Here is an 18,190-nt window from a genome sequence, read left to right as displayed (position 1 = left end):
CAAAATCATATAATTTGCTGTGTTCCTGTACAAGATAAGCCAGCAAGCCTTCCTTTCTTGCCTGTCATCTGCTTAACACAGGCAGCCCAATCCAGAGCCCCATTGCCTCCCGAGGGCTTTCCAGTGGTGTGGGGAGACAGAAGAATGAAAAAAAAACCTTGCTGCTGGAAAGCCTCCTATGGGTCACAGTATAACTGGCTGCAAACCCAGGGTGGAAGCCAACAAACATTGGCTACACCCCTGAGCACATTCCTGGCACGTTCCTGCTGCACCAATGGGGCCAGCACTGGCGCAGGAGCTCTGACGTAGCACCCAGGACCATGTCTGGGCATGCCGGAGGGCTGCAGCATCCACCTGCCAGTGCATTTGCCTCTCCACGGGTAGGTGCTCCTGAGAGGGCAAATCCGCCGATGCAGGCCCCCACTATCTCCACAAGTAGATTAAATCCCACCTCTTCTGGATTGGGTAATTAGTCCTTTTATACTTTTTAAAAATACACTCTATCATAATTCATTATTTTGGGCCAAAAAAGATTCTAGCTGAGTCATCTCCTAAAATATAATGAGACTTACAGATCACTCCAAGTAAATTGTGTACCAGGAGGAACAACTGTACTAGGATAAACAAAAAATGAGTCTTGTACCACTCTAAAGACTACCAGATTTATTGTAGCATTAACCTTTGCCCACTTCATTTGATATATGAAGTGAAACCTTTGTCCACCAGTACACAGGGGAACCCTCAGTCCACAGACATACGTCACACTGTAGTAAGAGTAGGTGAATGAGCCCCTGATGGTATGGCTCATGTTATTAGATCCTATGGTGTTTTTTATTGGACGTGAGGATCGAGTTGGCATCTGAACCTGTTATAGAATCTCATCCCTGGGCTAACATCTTTCCTAGATATCCACTGTGGCTAGTAAGTTACTATGCTAGATAGCCTGTCTGCAAGCAAGAAAGATTTATTGCCCAAGTCCTGTAGGAGAGAAATTGTAAAAGCATACAAGTGATATACATTTCATTTATGTGTATATTTACTTGGTTTGCATTGTGGCTTTAACCATCTGGGGCCATCTATTTGCCCGCAGTTTTACTTTATTCATTTGAGTGACTTTACTCATTTGAGACAGGATTCTTTTGACATGCCACCATCTGCCAAACTCTACCCATTGTGGCCTCATGTTGCCATTTTTATTGCAAAACTATTGGAGGCTGCAGAGGTTGAATTTTTACAAATGCAAATATGGTGTAAAAGAAAACTGTAGGAATATCAAGGAGGCAAATCCCACTTGCTTTCCTCTTAAATGTCAACAGCTTCAAAATCTGGCATGAATACCTGATGGGCTTAAACTTTTCATAGCAGCAAGGATGGTAAATACCAAAACAGTTGGATAAAAATATCAACCACAAACTGAACATCATTGGTTTTTTAACACATGGACATTGTTATTATGGAAAAACTGTCTCATTCAGTTAAAGTGTTGAATGGCCTTGCCTGCACTTTGGATTTTTTAAAATTTACACCTGTGTCTTTTATATTCTGTATAGAATATAGAATAGAATGGATGAACTTCTTACATAGAGGTGAATATGCATTTACAGATTTGAACAACTGGAGACTGTGAAGAAAGGTGACAATAGAGCAGGTTAATGAAGAATGGTGATTTGTTGTGGAAGATCCACATTGACTTTGAAGGACTTTCCGTGTGTTTAATATTGGAGATGAAGGTGATTTTAAGATATGGCTTGGTGTGGCATCAACTGTAAATTATTGTTCAGCTCTTGCAGTAGCTTTGTTAACTTGTAAGTGGACACTTGCCATGATTTGTGGGGAAGAAAGAATCCCTTTTGCCCCCTTACTACTTTTTCCTGTTTGCTCTTCCAAGTCAGTCACCAAACCCTGAGATGGAAATCTCATCCTGTATCGCGTGTGCTACAGCAACCAAAAATAGTGCCTAAACTCTGCTTGCTTTGCAAGTTTTGAAACATTGCCACACTCATATAGACATCACTGGTATGTTTTTAGAGATTTGGAAGGAGGAGTTACCCCAAAATTATTTTTAAAAATTACAAGCTTAGGTTTTTTTCCCCTGCAAACCTGAGGGCTTCTCCTGGTTTTGCAGAACTTTCAAGCCATGCGTGCAGTTTTCACTGGTATGAGTGTTTTGCAGTCTGCTTGAGGGCCAGTCCTATCAAATTAGTTTATAGTGATTTGTCTTGAGTTGAAAAATAATGAAGACAAACATGTGTGGGCTTTCTTGCCTTCTCCAATCAGGGTGGAAGATCTTGTATCTGCGTGAGTGTGGCTTCAACGATCCCACGTTATCATCTTTATAAAGATATGAGTCAGACAACTTGCATCATGTTTAGCGTTACTGACAGTGCTTCTCATTTTGAAAGGGGAATTTTGGCTTCCTCTTCATCAACCACATACGGTGAGATTCTTGATGTTACATCTTACAGCTGAATCTGTTTATCTTCTGTCATATAATTTAGTCATCTACTACTGTGGTTCCTTGCAGTGTGTCCACAATTACCAATAGCCAATAGCAAGCTTGGAGAGAGCACACAACGCTTTTATGTGCAGATACCCTATTTGTACAACTGTTCCTCTCAAATAAAATGGAACTGATATATACAAACAGATTCACTTGGGAGTCAGACATTATGTTATATGTATGGGAGGAGGGCGGGTTCATGCCCTCTCACCCACTAAGGCAAGAGGACTACTAGTTAAGTATGCATGTGAATCAATGGGAACATGACAGTGACATAGGTATTGATTTTTTATGGAGTGGGTTCGGTGACTGAGGGTTTTTCCGTGCACTGTTTCAAGCAAGCCAGACATGTAATGGGAGGGGTTTGAACCCAAGAACACCCCCCCCCTTACCTACGTCCCTGGAACATGACCTCTTTCCCCTGCATTTTTAGCAACTGTATCTTCAATTTTCAAATTCCAATGTCTTAACTATCTTTCTTCCTAATCATAAAAAATTGGGTTTTTTTGTGCTCAGAGCAGTTGTGCTGAAATGTGGATATGTGCAAACCCTGTCTCTTTATTTCGACAGATGTTGCCTGTCTACTGGCACTGTATTTTTGGAAGACACAGTATTTGCAAAAGCGAATAGGAGGTGGGTTGTTGTTGTTGTTTGCAAGAAAGACCTATGAATCATACACCTATTATTAGCTGCAAGTTGGCTTAAATGCACCTTTTTCCTAGCATGGAGATTAAGTGATAGGAAAATTTCATTAAATGACGGCACTTGAGTCAACAAGGCCCGTAATTGTGACAGGGGGCAGGGCACACGGTGAACTCCGTGCACAGAGCATGCTTGGCTCTGGGCGGCTGGGCGGCAGAGCCTTCCCACCCAGCAATGTCGTGCGTGATGCACAGGGCGATGGGTGGAGCACGCTCCCTATATAATAGGCAGCACGCGGTGGACTCAGCCTCTTTTGGCACCTTTGGCAAACTGACCCACCCTCCCTCCCTTTATGGGACGGGGTCGTTAGATGTGCTACTCACGTCACAGCCCTGGCAGCTTGGGCAGAGGAGCATATCCTTGTGGGGAGACTGAAATCACACGATGGACCTCCCCACGGTTCAAGGCCTCTGAACGGGGCTTGGGATGGGTCAGGCTCAGGGAGCATGCCGGGAAGGCCTCTGCAGTGGAGCCTGACAAACCACCAGTTAGGGACCGCAAGGGGGTGAGCGCCCGGTGGCCCGGGATCTGTAGGATCACCCCAATTGGGGTTGGTACCGGGACAGTTGTGATGCTGTCCGGCTGTTAAGATGTGCTCCTCCTGTTTGCTCAGCTTCAGCATTCAATAAAAAGGGCTGTGGCCCATTTCAATCCAGAGTGTGTCCTGTGTTTATTCACTAGGGTAGCATCTGCATATCTGGCCGCAATTTGATTATTTTGTTTAGGCTGATGTTAAGGTAACAGGAGCTATTAAAATCCACTAGGATGTCTTTTTCTCTGGGAATGAACCATTATATCAGAACCTCCCCTCTTCTGAGATTCAGAGTGATTGCTGTGGAGATTCTGAGTTCCAGAAAATCTTAAAACCATCACTGTCCATGGATAATGAAGTGACCTTAAACTCTTCCATCCCCAAGTAATCAAAACTCATGTCCAGAAGTACCAGATGTAGTACTTTGATATGGATTCGGGCAGACTTATAGTTGACAATGAAATCCTGAGCCTGACTGCAGGGATTTAACTCAGATGTTGAAGTCCTCCAGTTTTATAACTTTAGAGACCTCTAGCCCCAAAACCACCTTAACCAGCTCAGGCAGGCAGTCCAGGGTAGGTGACACTAACCGAATCCTTTACTTATCTTGCGAGCCAAATGTAAAAGGATTCATTATCAAAGGCTTTCACAGCCGGAATCAACTGGGTGTTGTAGGTATCCATACATGCGGGTGAAACGTTAGGAACAAAAACTACCAGATCATGGCCGCACAGCCTGGAAATCCCACAACACTCAGGCCCACTCTGCAAAGGCCTTAAGAGAGGCAGTGCACCAGCATACTTGATTCCGGTGCATCCCTGGGGCCGTTCGCATGCTTAAGTGCGAATGGCCCCAGAACTGCTGTGGCAAATGGAGGCGCCTCTGGAAGGAGGCATGCAGCTTTTAAAAACTTACCTCATTTTCCTGCTTTGCAGAGATGAGGGGATACCCCCCTTCCATGGCCATGGCAATGTCTCAGGGTCAGGGGCCAGGAAATGTGTCCCCTCGTCCCCACAGAGCTACGCAGGGAAGAGGAGGTGAGTTTTTAAAAAGCTGTGTGCTGAAAAACGGCACCTTCCACCCGGTGCCTTTTGCTCAGCACTGGGGGGACGCCACTGTTTTTGAAGAGACTCACTCACTGAGCAAGTCTTAAAAACAGCATCTCGGGGGCAGGGAGTGCAGTGCTGCCTTGCTTGGAAGGTGGCAGCCATGCAAACAGTGCCTCCAGGACAGTGTTTTTGCTGTTCCAGGGGCACTGTTTATGGCCTATGCAGAATCCGCCTCAATTGAAACATGTGCATTAGAAATTGGAAGAATTCGAGACTAGGTTCCTGGGAAGGGAGATATTTTGGTAGAACAGTGAGCAACACCCCCTCCCCTCAACCAGGTCTTATATGATGTTGTATAAATCAGTCGTGGTGGACATACCTATGACATAGTAACTCCTCCTACTGCAAGATCTCTGTCATTCATGTTAGGTTGGTCTATTCATTCAAAATCAGATCCCGGAGGAATAGTCAGCGATCCAACATTAAAGAGACTAAAAACCCAGTAAAGCCATTTTGAAAACATTTCCAACTAAAGAATAATTTTATAAGAGCATTCACTTAAAGCAATTTGAGGTTACAAATAAAACATTTTGGGAATCAAAGGGAGTAAAAAAATTCAGAACTCGATGAAGGAAACATTTTATTTCCTTTCCCAAAATGCTTTAAAAGGTTTGTGCAGAAAGGGCTCTGTAGTAAGAACCAGTATTAGATAGTGGGATTGCTGAGGGACCCAGGAAGGAGAGAAGCCTATTGCAAGGGATCTCATGGTCACTCACAGGATCCCAAGAGTAGAAGTTACGAGAAGGCCAGGCAGAAGTACAACTGATGGTGGAGTGCATGACTGGCTGTTCGAGGCTTCTTGACTGAAGACAAGGCATCTGGTGACCAAGATGTTTTGGCTGGTTAATCTGTTAGTGCCTGAAGACACTAGGTTACTTCTGTAGCTACAGGCACTCACTCCTATAAACTGTCTCACTTCAGCCTGGGCTGTTGTGGGTTTGACAGCCCTTGCCTCACCTCCAAATTAACCAGCCAAAACACAACCTCATCATTAAATGTTTAGACCAAGATATGATACAAACTTCACTCATAAGCTGACGACCCCATAGAGCCACTATAATATCCTGCATGTTATGTATTCTGTATAGCATAACACTGGCTCACACTTGTATTGTTGAACTGAAGTAACACAAACATTTTCTTTCACATGAACATAGTGTACTAAACGCTGGTGTTTTGTGTGTTATCTGGATCTGGGATAAGATAAAGAGGAGATGTTGCAGAAAGTATAGCAAGTTCTTCAGATAACCTTTTGTGATTGCTTTCTTAGTTCCCATGTTAGGGGGTGGGGAGATTTGCTCAACAGAAGCTTCCTATCTGAAAATGGAACCTCATATATTTGTTTGACAGGATCACTACAGACTGATGGGATCCTCAAACCCAGCAGAGAACAGGGACAGTACAGAGCAGTTCACAAGCATGAACTGCAACTATTTCCCCACTGAGAAATGAAATCTAGATACAACCAGGTTTCAAAAGAATAGGTACCTTTTCATCGAGGTTTCACCCTCCCCACTGCAGCGTGTGTGTGATGAGGACATTCATGTCTATCATGCTTTCAAACAGTGCAGCAATCCCCAGGATCGCGTGATCGAATGTGCGATCTGCTCAGCCGCTCTTTCTTCCTTGTCCCGATTGGCTGTTGCACCGTTTTGGAGCAGGAATTTTTTTAAAACTTTTTTTGCGGAGCTACGTTACCACACACATGTGTAGATAGATGGTAGCTGTTTTTTGCACTAAGCTATGTTTATGTGCAGCTGCTCTGGCACAAAATTGTAATTTTAGTTAACAGTTGGTGCAGAAATCACGTTCCACGCAGCCACATTTCCACGTAGCCTCCGCTGGTGCAAAACAAAAATAAAGGGCTGCGCACGAATCGCACAGAGCCCACTGTGCTCTGATTGGCTGGAAGGCTCTGTGTCACTTTCAACGGTGGGAAATTAAATCTGGATTGAAACCCCAATCCTCCCCACCGATCTGGATTCGGTGCGTGTTTTTTTAAAAGGTGCACTTTCGTGCAGGTTCTGAAAAAACACGCAATCAGGCCTGGCTGAATTCCCACTGAAGATTTAATCTAGTTACAACCAAGTTTCAAAAGAATTGGCACCTTTTCATATAGGTTCCAACATCCTCACTGCTTTCTAGTGAAGACATCTAGGGCTGCCCTATGGACCCTCAAATGTGTAGCCCCATCTCCTATTAGCTCCCATTGGAGTGTTTTTACAAAAAGGTGCAATTGTTGTTGTTGTTGTTGTTGTATTATTTATAAACCGCCCTCCCCCGAAGGGCTCAGGGCGGTGAACAAAACAAATAGATAGAGCACAGATAAAATCAGTAAATAATCATATGTTAAAATCAACCCCATTAAAATGCAGCATCCTAATCAAATATACTGATGGCATCCTACTAGAAATCCCCTAACAAAAAGGGGGGAGGGGAAGGGGAGAGAGGGAACAGCAGGGTCCACAGATGTTATGAAAAGGAGGAGGGGAGGGCAGGTCCAGGAAAATCCTGTGATAAGGGGGGAGGGAGCGCCAGAAATGGGACTGATCTGTGTTCCATGGTTCAGCTGTGAGGAGATCTCGAGGAAACCTGGATGTTTTGGGTGACTATCCCAGGATTAATCACCACTGGGAATTCTCCTGGGGGAGAGGAAGCGCCAGAACTGGGATGAATCCATGTTTGGCGATCCGGCAGTGGGGTGTTCTTGCTGATATTTGGTTATTTTGTGTGAGTATCATGCAATTAATTGAACATGGGGAATTGACCTTCATCCAGCAGAACTGGAAGTTAAAATGAAGGAGGCAAGCTTGTGTGGGTAATATATTACTGACCTGTTGGCAGTCATTCACAGTGGACCCTACTGCATTTGACACAGTCACACAGACCAAAGGGAGGAATTAAAGTAGGTACTTTCATGAATACTCAGTCACTTCTGGTCCTTTGTATACATGTCAAGTGAAACTGCATTATTCCTGACCATAATTAAACATTTTTAGAGGAAAAATAAGAGTCTGGATTTATACCCTTTTTTCTCTCCTGTAAGGACACTCAAAGGGGGTTATAAACACTGTCCCTTCCTCTCCCCACAGCAGACACCTTGTGAGGTAGGTGGGGCTGAGAGAGTCCTGAGAGAACTGTGATTAGGTCAAGGTCACCCAGCAGGCTTCACATGGAGAAGTGGAGAAATAAACCTGGTTCATCAGATTAGAGTCTGCTCTCAACCACTACAGTAGCCTGACTCTCAGAATATTGATTGTAAGATGTATTTACTTTATTTACTTTCTGAGCAATGGAAGCCAAAGTGACTTACCTCGTTCTATTTTCCTCTATGATCCTCACAATTGCTCTGTGAGATAGGCTAGCTAGGCTGAAAGTTTTAATGGACCCAAGATCGCCTGGCAAGCTTCCAGAGCAGAGTAAGAATTGAAGTCTGGGGTTTCCTGGGTCCTATTCCAATACTTTTATCACTGGTGCTTGTTTGTTTGTTTGTTTGTTTGTTTTATTAAATTTCTATACTGCCCTTCCCTGAAGGGCTCAGGGTGGTGTCCATCATTCATATAAACAATTAAAATCCAATTCACCCCCAATCCCAGTTAAAACCATATACAAATTATAAACCATAAAACCATATACAAATTGTTTTTGAATCAATAGCATATAAATATGCGTAGATGGTGCAAAACAGCATTAAAATGGTAAAAGGTGCCATAAAAAGAAAAAGATAGCATTTAAATAGGGCAAATGAAAATAGTCTGTGGCGAAACAAATGACAAGAAAGAGAAATAAATACGTATTCATACAGCCCTAAAATTAAACTGATTTAAACCCTTGAATCATGACCATTGTAAAACAATGCAGACAGAGCAATGCAGATTTCATCAAAACACCATGTGACTTTAAATCCTGTGTGTGTTCCTTAAGAAGTTCATGCCTTTTGTTCCCACTAAAGTTGAAATCAAGAGGAGGAGTTAGTTGTTTGAGACGATCTGGATAAACTTGTTTGTAACCAAAGCAAGAGATGGTCTCTCACTCTGAAAGAATGGAAACCCACACATGACTCTCCCTGCCACATCAGATTTGTCCTGTCTGTCATGCATGACCTAGTCTCTGTGGAATTCTAAATGCTTTTTGTCATTTGACAAAAAAACCGATAGAGCCTAATCGTGTGCAGATATTCAAGTAAGGCAGAGCAGATAGTAGACACCCCACCTCTGCCACCCTTGTATAATCTCCTTCTGTTGCTTTTGTGGTTGGTGCTTACATCACTTTCTGTTTTCCACAAAGAAGTTAATAGAAACAAAACAGAACAGAATCAGCAAGTCTCATGGAATGCAGATCCACAGAAGACAACCTTGTAAGGTCACAATGATTTGTTGTTGTTTGTAAACACAATATTCCCCTGTTAGTGATGAAATCTACCAAAGGTTTTGAAATTCAAAAAGTTTCCAATTTTGCAATTAAAATTTGAATTTAGAATATAGGAATTTTCCTCTACATTTAGATTTGATTATGTCAGTTATGAGCATCATAATTTGGGTGGTTTTTGACATACATGGGCTCTTGCACTTTACAAGATTTCACATATGTCCAAAACCACCAAAATGCACGAAAACCATCTAATATTATTTTGAAAAACCTATTTCACACCACCAGTTTTTGCTGACTTACATACTGCATGTTGGAAGTGTGTGCTAACCCATGAAAGCTTATGCTGGCATAACATTTTGTTAAGTTTTTAAAGTGCCAAAAGACTTCTGTTTGATTCTGTGGCAGCAGTGTAACCCAACCTTTCCCCCTGAAATTTGTCAAATATCAATGTCATTTCATAAACAATACAAAAAGATTATTATAAGGCTAACTCATATGTCATTGAATGTAAAAAAAGAAAAATAAAAACTTGAATATTTATTGACTAGTGGAATTTTTTGAGCATTTTTTGAGCATTTCTTTTTGAGCATTCACACAGTTGTCTTTCAATTATTCTTCTGTGGTTTTTTCTTGGTTTGCCCCAATGTCCCCAAAAACTGTCTAGAAAGATACCTGTTTATGGCCAAAAGTAAAATCCAACAAGCTAAGAATACAATCCATGTAATACCCTATATTGGGAGGAAGGGAGCATGGTATAGCTCAATTTCATCAGATCTCAGAAGCTAAGAAGAGTCAATGCTTGGATGGTAGACTTCTAAGGAAGACTCCGCAGAGGAAGGCCATGGCAAACCATTTCTGCTTCTCAGTTGCCTTGAAAGCCCCTTGTTGTGCTTGCCATACATCAGTTATGACTTGACACCATGTCACACACACACACAATACCCTGTATTAGGCCCTACTTAGTGACATATCACAGTTTCCGGAAAGATCAGAGAAGAAGAATTTAGATTTATACCTCACTTTTCTCTCCAATAAGGAGTTTCAAAGCAGCTTGCAAACTCCTTCCCTTTTTCTCCCTACAACAGACACTTTGTGAGGTAGGTGGGATTGAGAGAGTCTTGAGAAAACTGTGACTAGCCTAAGGTCACCCAGCAGGCTTCACGTGGAGGAATGGGCAAACCCGGTTTCTCTATGGCTGAATTCCCACTGAAAATTTTTTCTAGATACAACCAAGTTTCAAAAGAGTCGGCACCTTTTCATCCAGGTTCCAACATCCTCACTGCAGCATGTTTCTAATGAAGATGTCTAGGCCTGCCCCTTGGGGGCGTATGTGTGTGCCTGCTGTCAGGGGGGCAATTGTTAAGCTAGCAGCACCAAATTGTTAAGCTAGCAGCACCAAAATTTCAGAGTGTCTTTAGGAGACCCTCCTGATGATACCACCCAGGTTTGGTAAAGTGTGGTTCATGAGGAGCAAAGTTATGGACCCTCAAATGTGTAGTCCCCATCTTCTATTAGCTCCCATTGGAGTGTTTTTTTCAAAAAGGTGCATATACAAGCAGGTCTAGGAAAATCCCGTGAAAAGGGGAGGAGGAGCGCCAGAAACAGGACTGATCTGTGTTCTGCGGTTCGGCAGTGGGGAGATTGCGAGGAAACCTGGGCTGATTCCGCACGGGCCAAAAACAGCAGTGTGAAAACGGTGTGAAAACAGTATAAACCCTTTTACACCATTTTAAACCCTTTTACACCATTTTCACACCATTTTCACACTGCTGTTTTTGGCCCATGCGGAATCAGCCCTGGATATTTCGGGTGACTATCCCAGGATTAATCGCCAGTGGGAAATCACCCTAGATTACACTGCTCTTAACTAACTACACCATTCTGGCTTTGTAAAAACAGGCTTGTCTACCATGTTCATGGGAAGGTACACATTTCTGAACCTTCCCGTCTGTATCAAGTGCTATTTTTGCTATCTCTTGCACTTGCCCCCTAGGGGGCATTTTGCTGGGTTTTTGAAAACTGGAAATAGATATATTGCTAGAGCTTCATAACACTACAATGATGCACCTACTACTGCTTTTTTAAAGTGATGGCAAAAAGAACACAGGTGAGATGGCAGGAAGGACGGGATACCACATAGTATACCCCCATGTGGAAGTGCCAAAGCCACTGAATTTTCAGCCGCAATGAATGTACAACAGACAATCACCTCCATGTAGTGGCAGCCCTTCTTTTCCTTCCAGCAGCAAGAGCAAAGGTTATTAGTATGTTCCAATTTCCAAGCCTTTGAAAGCCTGTTGATTATATCTTTATTGGAAACACTTCTAGATAATTTCCTGTGTCTGGGATATGTCAGGTGACTCCAAAGAAATCTTTTTTTTAAAAAAACCCCTAAAATCAACAGCCAAACCATGGCAATAAAAATGGAATGCCTGATTATTCTAATCACATTGCTAGGGGCTTTTTGTTTTTTTGAACTTGACCTCAGAAATATTTTTGGAACACTACTACATGAAAGCATGTTTCTAGGTTTTTTCTTTCTTTAAGGGGACAATTATGGACTTTTTAAAACCCCATTGTCATCCTTTTTGACAATGATCCAGCTAAGACAGGCGTACTGAAGTCCCACTGATTTCAATGGGAGAGAGTCCAGTAAATGTTAACTCTCATGTTGAAGTCAATGAGACTTCAAAGTGTTCAGCTTTGGGTGGTTCATGCTCATTGTTTGAATGAGGACTACGATTGTTTCAATGCAAACCTATCAAGGATCATGCCAGTCTTAGCCTATGGCTTAAACTAGACCTACTTTGCACAGGCTTGCACTGTCGGTCAATTTAATAACTATCAATCAATGTAATGAATAGACCTGGGGTCAACTTTCTCATTCATTAGAGCTACTTCTGAGTATCCTCCTGAGGGATGTTGCCAAGTTTTGTTTTCTCCTAGAAACACAACATGGGCTAAGAATAGCATCAGAAATAAAACCATCAGCTAAGCACTAGTGTGCCAAAGAGCAGAAGGCAGGCAGTAGCATGTAGAACTGATCACGCCATTGGCAAGATGATTGCTATAGATGCTCACTCCGACAGAATGGTGCAACATATTGGGTTTCACAGGGTCCTCCACTCACTTGCTGCCTGATACATACCTCACACTGATGCCAGCAGCGTACAGGTCTGCAAAGGTCTACATCAGGGGTAGGGAACCTGCGGCTCGAGAGCCGCATGCGGCTCTTCTGCCCTTGCACTGCGGCTCCATGAGTTGAGCCACCGGCTTCATCCTTGCCCGCTCTGCAGGCAGCAGGATCGAAGCATTCACTAATTGCTCCGTGGGATCGGCCAGCCGGGCGCTCGCAGGCTTCTTTTCTCGGGCCTCCCATTGGAGCCGGGTGGGCGCTTTCCCGCGGCCGGCAAGGCCAAGCCGCCAGCTTGATCCTGCTCCTCTCGCCCTGCAGGCAGCAGGGCAGGCCCACCACTGCCCGCGGGCAGGCTGGCGAAGTGCCGCGAGTTTTCCTTCCTCGCCCCACCCCTGCTCGAAGCGGGGCTATGGCGCTTTCCCCGGCGGCCGGCAAGGCCAAGGCAGGCTGGTTCATTCTGCTCCGCCCTGCAGGCAGCAGGGCGGGCACATCCATGCGCTTCTCAGAATGAGTGGTGTAAAAGGTAAAAAACCCCAATATATACAGTGTTATCTTTATTTTAAATGTCAAAAATTATTTGCGGCTCCAAGTGTTTTCTTTTCCCATGGAAAACGGGTCCAAATGGCTCTTTGAGTGTTAAAGGTTCCCTACCCCTGGTCTACATGAAGGCACAGTTGTCCTGTGATTGTGGGAGACCCATGCACTTCACAATGGACATCTGGACCTGTTGGCCAGTGGAGAATGCTTACCTTGCACTCATTGTGCACTGGTGGCAACCTGATGATGTTCTGGGTCAGGGGAGGGTTCCAGTGTTAGGGAGCAACATGCTGGCAAACCAGCTATTGCCATGCTTTGCTCCATGCTGAGGTACTCAACAAAGTGCACATTGGACAACATCACTGTTGCCATCAATCTACAGGTACTGGCTTGGGTAGGCAGGGACTGCACCATGGGCTTCATAGTGACTAATGGTGAAGCAAACATTAGCGGCGTGCAGCGGCAAGAGCATTGGATCTAAAAGTGAATTTACTGTGCAGCCCACCTTCTCTATCTTGTGTTGAAGGATACCCTTGGCCTGGGTTCTGTAGAGAATCCCAGGATGGATGCTGAGGCTTGCACATTCCAACATCTCTTCCAGAAATTCTGGCACACCATGGATCAAATCTTATGCAATAGTAGGGACCTCCACTTGCTGTGTGAGAAGCATGCGTTGACAGGTATGCTGAAGCACAGTCTAATCAATGATGTATTCACTCTCTGGAACTCCACCTATGCCATGCTCGGATGTTTGGTGGAGCAGAAGGAAGCCCTCATCACTTTCTTCTGAGAGACTGAAGCAATGCAGAGAGAGGGCCAGCTCAACCAGGAGGAGTAGTTGACTGGCTCTCAGACAGTTTAGATCCTTAAACCCTTTTTCGGCCGAACCAGTTGTTAAATGGTGAATCCCACCACTGCGAGTCCCTCCTAAACTCTAAGGCACCACACTAATCACCCAACCTCCTTTCCTTCTCAGCCCACCTGCCTTGCCAGGTTGCTTATTCAGCTGGTGAAGGCCAGAACGAGCAGCATGGCAGGGTCACCACAGGTCACCCCTTGGCCCCACTTGGCTGGGAAGTTCATGCTCTGGAGAGATGTTCTCATCCAGGGGGTTGAATGCATGCCCAAAATAAACCTTACTGGGTGAGGGGGGCTTAGGAGCTAGCAGTGGCGCTGCTGCTGCAGCTGCTCCCCCCTCCAGGTATTGCTTCCCAATGGCAACTGCCACGATGACCCTGGAGATGGAACTCTTTGGGTGGGCAATCGTCCCCTCCAAGATGACAATGCATGAGAGAGAGGAGACATGGGCTGCAATGGTGAGTAAGTATCTTACAGAGCAGTACGAGTTGCAGTCCACCAATCCATTGAACTACTGGGCCATGAAGGAGTTGGTCTGGCCAGACCTCTCTGCAGTGACCCTGGAGCTCCTTCAGTGCCCTCCAACGATCGTCCAGAATGAATGTGCATTTTTCTGCAATGGGCAACATTGTTGACCCATTCCTCTCCAAACTGATATGCTGGAATGTCCAGCAGTTGATCAGGGTATGGAGGCCCAGAGGATCCTGAAGTGGCAGAAAATGGTGGGCATGAGCTGCTCACAAAACAGAAGTGAGAGCTCTAAGGGGTGGGGGAGGAAGAAAGGTGGGTGAAAGAACCATTTTGGGGTGAAATAGTTTATTTGTCCACACTATGCTGACACCCCTCCCCCCAAATTGTTCTTTTCAAAAACATCTGCAAGATGTTTTATTTTGTGTTGTGCAGAACAGGACAGAGTATACTGCTATCTATGACCAAAAGCCATGTAATTCCTCTCCCTGCACGTTCCAGGTCAGCAACTTCATTCTTTCCAGTAAAGTTTATTATCAGAACCCACATTAGTCTAAAGCATACTCTGCAACAGTCCTGGGTCAGGTTTTTTTCAGTGGTTTCTCCATACAGCAGAACAGCCTCTTGGAAGGGGTTAGTGAGGCTTCTACTATCCTGGCTTACCAGTCAGGGTTTGGCAGAGCTTTGGGATAGCCTTAGCCAAAGGGGAATATCTTAGGGCATATGGTAAGAATAAATACTTCTTATTAAATACAACTACAATGATACAAAACACTGCACAAGCTTGCAAGTTCCTCAGAATTTTTCATCAGAGTGGATGTTGACAAAGTAGGTGTGGGAGAGGGCAGGAGGGAGAAAGATGTTTTAAGCAATGATCTCAAAGTCTCTTGTCTGTGTCCTGCCAGCCATAAATAAATAAGGCGGAGCTGGCCCTAGGTTGCGCCTTCAGCCATCCAGGAAGAAAAAGAGACTATGGCAACTCCCCACTGAAGATATAAAACATGAAAATGAGCAATTGATTGGACCACCATGTCTACCTGCAACCTCCGTCTGCTTTGAAAATATAAAAGCATGCTATTTTAAGCCTTTCTTAAAGCTGAAATTAAGGCAATAAATAAATATGTGTCGTTCTTGAAGCAGCTACATTCTGTGCTTAATTACACAAATGAAGAGATAGCAATCAATTCAGTTATTTCAGTCGCTGCTGCTCAATAATGTCTTAATAATGAACTTTTCCCACATCAAAGAGGAGTTCATAACAGTATAAGAGCTGGCAGTCTGTAAGAATCCTAAGTTTCTGAGGCCAAAGAGTAGGAGTTTGAGACGGGTTGTAGCTGGTTGTCCTTGTAGGAAACACCTGTTTGTTTGCAAATTATCTTAGCAACTTAATTTGCAGTACTTTGATATTCAGCTCCTGATAAAAAGATAGCAGATGCTATTCCTATCAGCTAATAGGCAGAATTGGAAAGCTAGATCTGGGTTTTGCATAGGAGGGATACCCTGTAGAAACCTTCTATGTGCACTGATTGGACAGCCCAATCAACAGCCCAAGGCCACTAGGGATGGTTCTGCTACAACAGGGTGCCATCACCTCCAGAGGGCTTTTCCAGTGTGGTGGGGAGAGGAGGCAAGAAAATCAAATGCCCTCTGCCACAAGAAAGCCCTCCATAGGGCTAAATCAACTTACACCACTATAGGTCCAAGCCATGGGGCTGCAGTGTATCCTTTTGCAAAAGTGGTATAATGTGGTATAATGTGGTATAATGTTCGAATCTCTACTCTGCTGGATGAACTTGGGTCAGTTTAACCTACGTCATAGAGATTCAAATCTCCACTCAGGGTTGTTGTGGGTTTTCCGGGCTGTGTGGCTGTGGTCTGGTAGATCTTGTTCCTAACGTTTCGCCTGCATCTGTGGCTGGCATCTTCAGAGGTGCCTGCCAGAGATGCAGGCAAAATGTTAGAAACAAGATCCACCAGACCACAGCCACAAGCCCAGAAAACCCACAACAACCAGTTGAATCTGGCTGTGAAAGCCTTTGACAATACTCAGGGGTTTTGTGAGGATAAAATCAAGGAGTCAAGCCTGATGTAGTGACTTTGGATGGCCATTGGGGATAAAGGCAGGGTATAAATAAAATAAATAAAGTCAATTGAAGGGGGTTGTTCCTGTTAAGGACTATATTGTACAACTATTTTGCAGCAATATCCATGACAATTAAGGGAAAACCAAACATTAACATTGAATTCTGAAAAGGCTATGCTCTTGTGCCCATTTATCAGCAGAATCAACACAGAATATTTATGGAACAATAGCGGGGGTGGGGGTTGATGACATTTTCAATAGTAGTAAAAAAGAAACATGGAGCTTTTGTACTCTTTATTGAGGAAGGCATTAGTCTTTCACAGCAGCTGTTTAAATTCCACAGCATGACGTCTGTATGTCTCAAAGTTACACATTGATAGCCAGGAATGATCGTTTCCCTGATACACATATATTCACACTTGCAGAATTCAATGCATGAGTAGTTTTAATGAATGAAGTCTGTACTGACAGGCATTTGGCTTGATGCAAACTCAGGTAGCTCAGAGCCTGGAAAACCCACCACAATCAGGTAGCTCTGTTATGTTTCTGTGGAAAAGTTTCCAGCAACATTTTTAGAGGAGCTGAGATGGAGGGTGAGAGGCTTGGGGACCTGAACATACCTGTGGGATGAGAGATCCTGTTCTCATTGACCCATTCTAGTCTCTGCCATAAACTCAGTGGTTAATTGAGAAGTGGCAGGGCTCAAACATACCTGGAGGTCATAGCCACCCAGTGACCATTCACTGAGAAAACTTTTTTTAAAAATTATTTATTCAGTTATGCAATATAGTTTCAACAATTAACACTTTTAAACAAAGATAGAAAATAGTGGAGAATTAGAAAAGTGGAAGATAGAATGGCGTAGAGAAAAAGAAAAGGAGAAAATTTTAAAAGTGAGTTAAATATATATTCACTATAGTCACAATATATAGTGAATAAAATAAATACATGTCATATATTGAGGACTTCCCCCCAACTAACCAGTACATTTCCATATGCTAGTCTTCACATACTGACAAACAAGATTTTCAGGAACTCTCAGCATTTAAATATCATTAGTAATTTTAACTAAATTAGCAAAGAGAACTTAAGGGAAAAGAAAAAAAAAACCCTTTAGTCATTCAGGGTAAATTCAAAGATTATATCTACATTTAATGTATACATTCCAATTCTGCCCATTTTGTTATTTGAGGATCAACCATATTGACATCTTTGCTTTTCAAGTTATAGTGGTGCGATATCTGGTCAATTATGCTCAGTTCTTGCACTTTGTGGACCCATTCTTCAACCGAAGGGATTGCCGGAGTTCTCCATTTGGAGGCCAATAACATTCTTGCCGCTGATGCTAAGTAGAAAAATAGGCATTGGAATTTGACTGAGAAGGATACATCTGACATTACTGGACTTAAAAGGTAGTTTCCACATTTAAAGTAAAATTAATTTTGATAATTTTTTGTATTTGAGAATGAATTCTTAACCAAACTTTTCAAAAAATTTTTACAAGTCCACCACATATGATTATAAGAACCTATTTCTATATCATACTTCCAACATATAGGTGAGTGTTCTTTGTACATTCTTGCTAACTTTTGTGCAGTAAGATACCAACAGTAGAACATTTGGATATTGTTTTCTCTTAAAGTTTTCTCTTAAAATGTCGTTCTGGGCCAAACATGGTCTTGGGGAGGTGTCCTCCGTTACACCCTTCAATGCTTTCATTAGATAACAATGTATATTTAAGTGCATGAAATATCAAAATAATGAGTGCATTACATAATTAGAATGTTAGCATTTAATTATGGTAGATTCATAAATGTCATTAGACAGGCAAATAGACTTGACACTGACTCCAGGACACCGAAAGCCAGCTGCTTGATAGGAATCTTTGAATCTT

This window comes from Sphaerodactylus townsendi, unplaced genomic scaffold, assembly GCF_021028975.2.
Source record: "Sphaerodactylus townsendi isolate TG3544 unplaced genomic scaffold, MPM_Stown_v2.3 scaffold_18, whole genome shotgun sequence".
NCBI lineage: Eukaryota > Metazoa > Chordata > Lepidosauria > Squamata > Sphaerodactylidae > Sphaerodactylus > Sphaerodactylus townsendi.
This window is presented reverse-complemented; position numbering follows the sequence as displayed.